The sequence below is a fragment of the Salvelinus fontinalis genome, chromosome 23, assembly GCF_029448725.1.
Source record: "Salvelinus fontinalis isolate EN_2023a chromosome 23, ASM2944872v1, whole genome shotgun sequence".
In the NCBI taxonomy this organism is placed as follows: Eukaryota; Metazoa; Chordata; class Actinopteri; order Salmoniformes; family Salmonidae; genus Salvelinus; species Salvelinus fontinalis.
In genome coordinates, this window is record NC_074687.1 from 50,808,141 (window position 1) to 50,813,810 (window position 5,670).

At 54.4% G+C, this 5,670-nt stretch overlaps 1 long non-coding RNA gene across 1 annotated transcript; it reads right to left on the reverse strand.

Moving 5' to 3' along the window:
* Positions 1–212: 212 nt before the first annotated feature.
* On the reverse strand, positions 213–5,342 carry LOC129821555 (uncharacterized). The gene is made up of 3 exons (XR_008754356.1): positions 4,918–5,342; positions 4,618–4,711; positions 213–832 (listed from the first exon to the last, which is right to left on the reverse strand). It is a non-coding gene; the product is annotated as an uncharacterized LOC129821555 (long non-coding RNA).
* Positions 5,343–5,670: the final 328 nt, after the last annotated feature.

Consider the following 5,670-nt stretch of genomic DNA (forward strand, 5'->3'; position numbering starts at 1 on the left):
ATTTTGCATCTTCAAAGTGGTAGGCATGTTGTGTAAATTAAATGATACAAACCCCCCTAAAAATCTATTTTTATTCCAGGTTGTAAGGCAACAAAATAGGGAAAATGCCAAGGGGGTGAATACTTTCGCAAGTCACTGTACAAGTTTACTGATTCAAAACCGAAATATATTCTTCCAAAAGTACAAATAACCAGACTAATACATTTGCAGACCTTTTCATATATTTATTTACTATTATAAGAAGAAAATAGTGCAATGTAAAACATAGGTGAAAGTGTGATGAAAGGGGAAATAAGAGAAATAACTGAGTAAACACCAGTAACATGTGAATGAGGAAATACAGTAAGTATAAAAACATGCAACCCCCCCCCCCCCCCAGTAAATTACTCACCTGCCTAATGTATGAATTTGAAAAGAAAGCACACAATTACAGTTTTGGGGTGAGACAAACAGTTGATCAGCAGGAATAAGCACCATCCATGTTACCATTACGTCGTAGACGGCCTTTGCTGGACACTGCTGCTGTTTCTGTAACTCATGCTGCCGTTTCTTTTAAGTCATCCACCCGCTGCATAATGTCAGTGTCCAAAGGATCCGCAGCTGTCTTCCTCTTCCGGCCATTGGATCTGGCTCGGGAGATTGGTTGGAGGTTGATGGAGTTGAGTTGCAGGGCAGAGAGCAAGGGTGCGTCTGGACGGTGGGTTGGGTGTTGGTGAGAAGGGCCAGGGCGTTGGGGAGATGATGAATCAAGGGGCAATGAATCACCTGTAGATGGGCCCTCAGGGCTCAGCTCCGTCTCTGGACTATCCAAATCATCACCCCTCTCCAACACCTACAAAGCATACGGTGAATACATTAGAATACAATGCAGGCAATCTTAAAACATCTAAATGGGCTCCATTGAGTTCAAATATTTACCCAAAATAACTGATTTCATAAGCATCTCAATCTAATTAACACACACAATGTCACGTTCCTGACCTGTTTTCCTTTGTTATGTATTTGTTTTAGTTGGTCAGGGCGTGAATTGGGTGGGTTAGTCTATGTTTCTATTTCTATGTGGGGTTTTGTGTTCGGCCTGGTATGATTCTCAATTAGAGACAGGTGTGTATCGTTTGTCTCTGATTGAGAGTCATACTAAGGCAGCCAGGGTTTCATTGGTGTTTTGTGGGTGTTTGTTTCCTGTGTTAGCGTTTGGGCCACACAGGACTGTTGCAGGTTAGTCACGTTTGTTGTTTTGGTAATTTGTAGTGTCTTGTTGATGTTTCATTAAAATATGAACTCTTACCAATCCGCATCTTGGTCCGATCCATGCTCCTCCTCGTCTGAGGAGGAGAACGACATTGACAGCCTTAACAGAAACACCCACCAAACCAGGACCAAGCGGATTGGAGAAGGACGGAGAGAACAACAGCAATGGGGAAAAGAGGAATGGACTTGGGAGGAGATCCTAGACGGTAAAGGACCCTGGGCAAAGCCAGTGGAGTGTCGCCGCCCCAAAGCGGAGCTGGAGGCAGCGAAAGCGGAGAGGAGGCATTATGAGGCTAAGGCAAGGCAGAGCGGCTGGAAGCCCGAGAGGCTCACCTAAAAATTTATTGGGGGGGGGGGGGGGGGGGGGGGGCGAAGCCGGGTTGGTTAACTGAGCCAACTCCCCGGGCTTACCGTGGAGTGAGAGGGCGTCGTACTGGTCAGACACCGTGTTATGCGGTAAAGCGCACGGTGTCCCCAGTACGCGTGCTTAGCCCAGTGCGGGCTATTCCACCTGGCCGCACTGGGAGGGCTAGGTTGGGCATCGAGCCGGATGTCATGAAGCCGGCCCAACGTATCTGGCCTCCAGTACGTCTCCTCGGGCCGGCGTACATGGCACCAGCCTTACAGGTGGTGTCCCCGGTTCGCCTGCATAGCCCAGTGCGGGCTATTCCACCTCGCCGCACTGGCAGGGCTACGGGGACCACTCAACCTGGTGAGGTTGGGGAGGCTTGGTGCTCAAGAGCGCGTGTCCTCCTTCACGGTCCGGCATATCCGGCGCCACCTTCCCACCCCAGCTCAGTACCACCAGTGCCTACTCCACGCACCAGGCTTCCAGTGCGTTTCCAGAGCCCTGTTCCTCCTCCACGCACTCTCAATATGGTGCGTGTCTCCAGCTCAGTGCCTCCAGTTCCAGTACCACGCACCAGGCCTACTGTGCGCCTCAGCAGGTCAGAGTCGGCCGTCTGCCCAACGCCGCCTGCACTGCTCGTCTGTCCAGCGCCGTCTTAACTGCCTGCCTGCCCAGCGCCGTCTGAGCCGTCCGTCTGCCCAGCGCCGTCTGAGCCGTCCGTCTGCCCAGCGCCGTCTGAGCCGTCCGTCTGCCCAGCGCCGTCAGAGCCGTCCGTCTGCCCAGCGCCGTCAGAGCCGTCCGTCTGCCCAGCGCCGTCAGAGCCGTCCGTCTGCCCAGCGCCGTCAGAGCCGCCCGTCTGCCACGAGCCTTCAGAGCCGCCCGTCTGTCCCGAGCCATTAGAGCCGTCCGTCAGTCAGGAGCCGCCAGAGCCGTCCGTCAGTCAGGAGCCGCCAGAGACGCCAGCCAGTCAGGAGCCGCCAGAGACGCCAGCCAGTCAGGAGCCGCCAGAGACGCCAGCCAGTCAGGAGCCGCCAGAGACGCCAGCCAGTCAGGAGCCGCCAGAGACGCCAGCCAGTCAGGAGCCGCCAGAGACGCCAGCCAGTCAGGAGCCGCCAGAGACGCCAGCCAGTCAGGAGCCGCCAGAGACGCCAGCCAGTCAGGAGCCGCCAGAGACGCCAGCCAGTCAGGAGCCGCCAGAGACGCCAGCCAGTCAGGAGCCGCCAGAGACGCCAGCCAGTCAGGAGCCGCCAGAGACGCCAGCCAGTCAGGAGCCGCCAGAGACGCCAGCCAGTCAGGAGCCGCCAGAGACGCCAGCCAGTCAGGAGCCGCCAGAGACGCCAGCCAGTCAGGAGCCGCCAGAGACGCCAGCCAGTCAGGAGCCGCCAGAGACGCCAGCCAGTCAGGAGCCGCCAGAGACGCCAGCCAGTCAGGAGCCGCCAGAGACGCCAGCCAGTCAGGAGCCGCCAGAGACGCCAGCCAGTCAGGAGCCGCCAGAGACGCCAGCCAGTCAGGAGCCGCCAGAGACGCCAGCCAGTCAGGAGCCGCCAGAGACGCCAGCCAGTCAGGAGCCGCCAGAGACGCCAGCCAGTCAGGAGCCGCCAGAGACGCCAGCCAGTCAGGAGCCGCCAGAGACGCCAGCCAGTCAGGAGCCGCCAGAGACGCCAGCCAGTCAGGAGCCGCCAGAGACGCCAGCCAGTCAGGAGCCGCCAGAGACGCCAGCCAGTCAGGAGCCGCCAGAGACGCCAGCCAGTCAGGAGCCGCCAGAGACGCCAGCCAGTCAGGAGCCGCCAGAGACGCCAGCCAGTCAGGAGCCGCCAGAGACGCCAGCCAGTCAGGAGCCGCCAGAGACGCCAGCCAGTCAGGAGCCGCCAGAGACGCCAGCCAGTCAGGAGCCGCCAGAGACGCCAGCCAGTCAGGAGCCGCCAGAGACGCCAGCCAGTCAGGAGCCGCCAGAGACTCCAGCCAGTCAGGAGCCGCCAGATCCGCCAGCCAGTCATGAGCTGGCCTCCAGTCATGAGCTGGCCTCCAGTCATGAGCTGGCCTCCAGTCATGAGCTGGCCTCCAGTCATGAGCTGGCCTCCAGTCATGAGCTGGCCTCCAGTCATGAGCTGGCCTCCAGTCATGAGCTGGCCTCCAGTCATGAGCTGGCCTCCAGTCATGAGCTGGCCTCCAGTCATGAGCTGGCCTCCAGTCATGAGCTGGCCTCCAGTCATGAGCTGGCCTCCAGTCATGAGCTGGCCTCCAGTCATGAGCTGCCCTCCAGTCATGAGCTGCCCTCCAGTCATGAGCTGCCCTCCAGTCATGAGCTGCCCTCCAGTCATGAGCTGCCACTTCTCTTGGTGCTGCCCCTTATCCTGGTGCTGCCCCTTATCCTGGTGCTGCCCCTTATCCTGGTGCTGCCCCTTATCCTGGTGCTGCCCCTTATCCTGGTGCTGCCCCTTATCCTGGTGCTGCCCCTTATCCTGGTGCTGCCCCTCAGTCAACTGCTACCCCTCAGTCTGTTACTGCCTTTTGGAATGGCGGGATTGACATGGAGGGTGAATATTGGGAGGAGGCCACGGAAGCGGGGGTTGACTATGGTGGGGTGGGGACCACGACCAGCGCCAGAGCCACCACCGTGGACAGACGCCCACCCAGACCCTCCCCTAGACTTTGTGCTGGTGCGCCCGGAGTTCGCACCTTAAGGGGGGGGTTCTGTCACGTTCCTGACCTGTTTTCCTTTGTTATGTATTTGTTTTAGTTGGTCAGGGCGTGAATTGGGTGGGTTAGTCTATGTTTCTATTTCTATGTGGGGTTTTGTGTTCGGCCTGGTATGATTCTCAATTAGAGACAGGTGTGTATCGTTTGTCTCTGATTGAGAGTCATACTAAGGCAGCCAGGGTTTCACTGGTGTTTTGTGGGTGTTTGTTTCCTGTGTTAGCGTTTGGGCCACGCAGGACTGTTGCAGGTTAGTCACGTTTGTTGTTTTGGTAATTTGTAGTGTCTTGTTGATGTTTCATTAAAATATGAACTCTTACCAATCCGCATCTTGGTCCGATCCATGCTCCTCCTCGTCTGAGGAGAACGACATTGACATGCTCCTCCTCGTCTGAGGAGAACGACATTGACAGCCTTAACACACAACACAGTGTCTGTTCAGATGTTTGAACTAGCCCTGTTAATCATTATGCTGACAACACAGGCACTGAATATTTCCCACTCACAATTTCTCCCATCCAGAAAGGAGCTGATAACACTTGTTCTAACTAGCTCTGCTAAACATAAGATCACAAACAGACACTGTACAAAAGGACTTAGCAGCATAATGGGGTACATACCGTATCTGACAGGGTCTCACAATAACACAAAGCCATTCCAGTTGTCTGACAATCGGTGGGACACATCATCTTCTTCACCCCTTTCAGATTGTACATACTGGTCCCAAATCTTTCTCAATGTTTCTTTGATATCAGTACCGGTGTTCAAATGTTGTGATATCTCCCTCCAGCAGTTTGCTTGCTTGTCCGAATACAACAGCATCGAAGGGTTGTAAAGGTTCTCATATTGTCGTACAGCTCGCACAGACGTTTCTCAAAACTGGGAGAGACAAAACTGCGTTTAACAAATCTCGAAATAAAAAGCACAAAAAGGAAGCCTGCAAGTAGTAGAAGTGAAGTATTAGAACATCCATCTCTACCAGTAGAGATACTGGAAAATGTGTGATGTAAATACAGTTCAGTTGCAAAGCTCACTCAATACTGCCCCTCAGTCGGTACCGATGACATTGCGCATTACAAGGAGCCACCCCTTTTGTGAGGTAAAACGAAATTGCAACACTGCGCTACACTCCGTCGGCCCTGTTTGCGTATTGTCTGTAGAACCCTTAAGTCTCTAAGAGCTTTGCACACCTTGATTGTGCAACATTTGCCATTATTATTTTCAAAATTCTTCAAACTCGTATCAAATTGGTTGTTGATCATTGCTAGACAACCATTTTCAAGTCTTACCATATATTGTCAACTAGATTTAAGTTAAAACTGTAACTCGAGTACTCAGGAACATTCACTGTCTTCTTGGTAAGCAACTCCAGT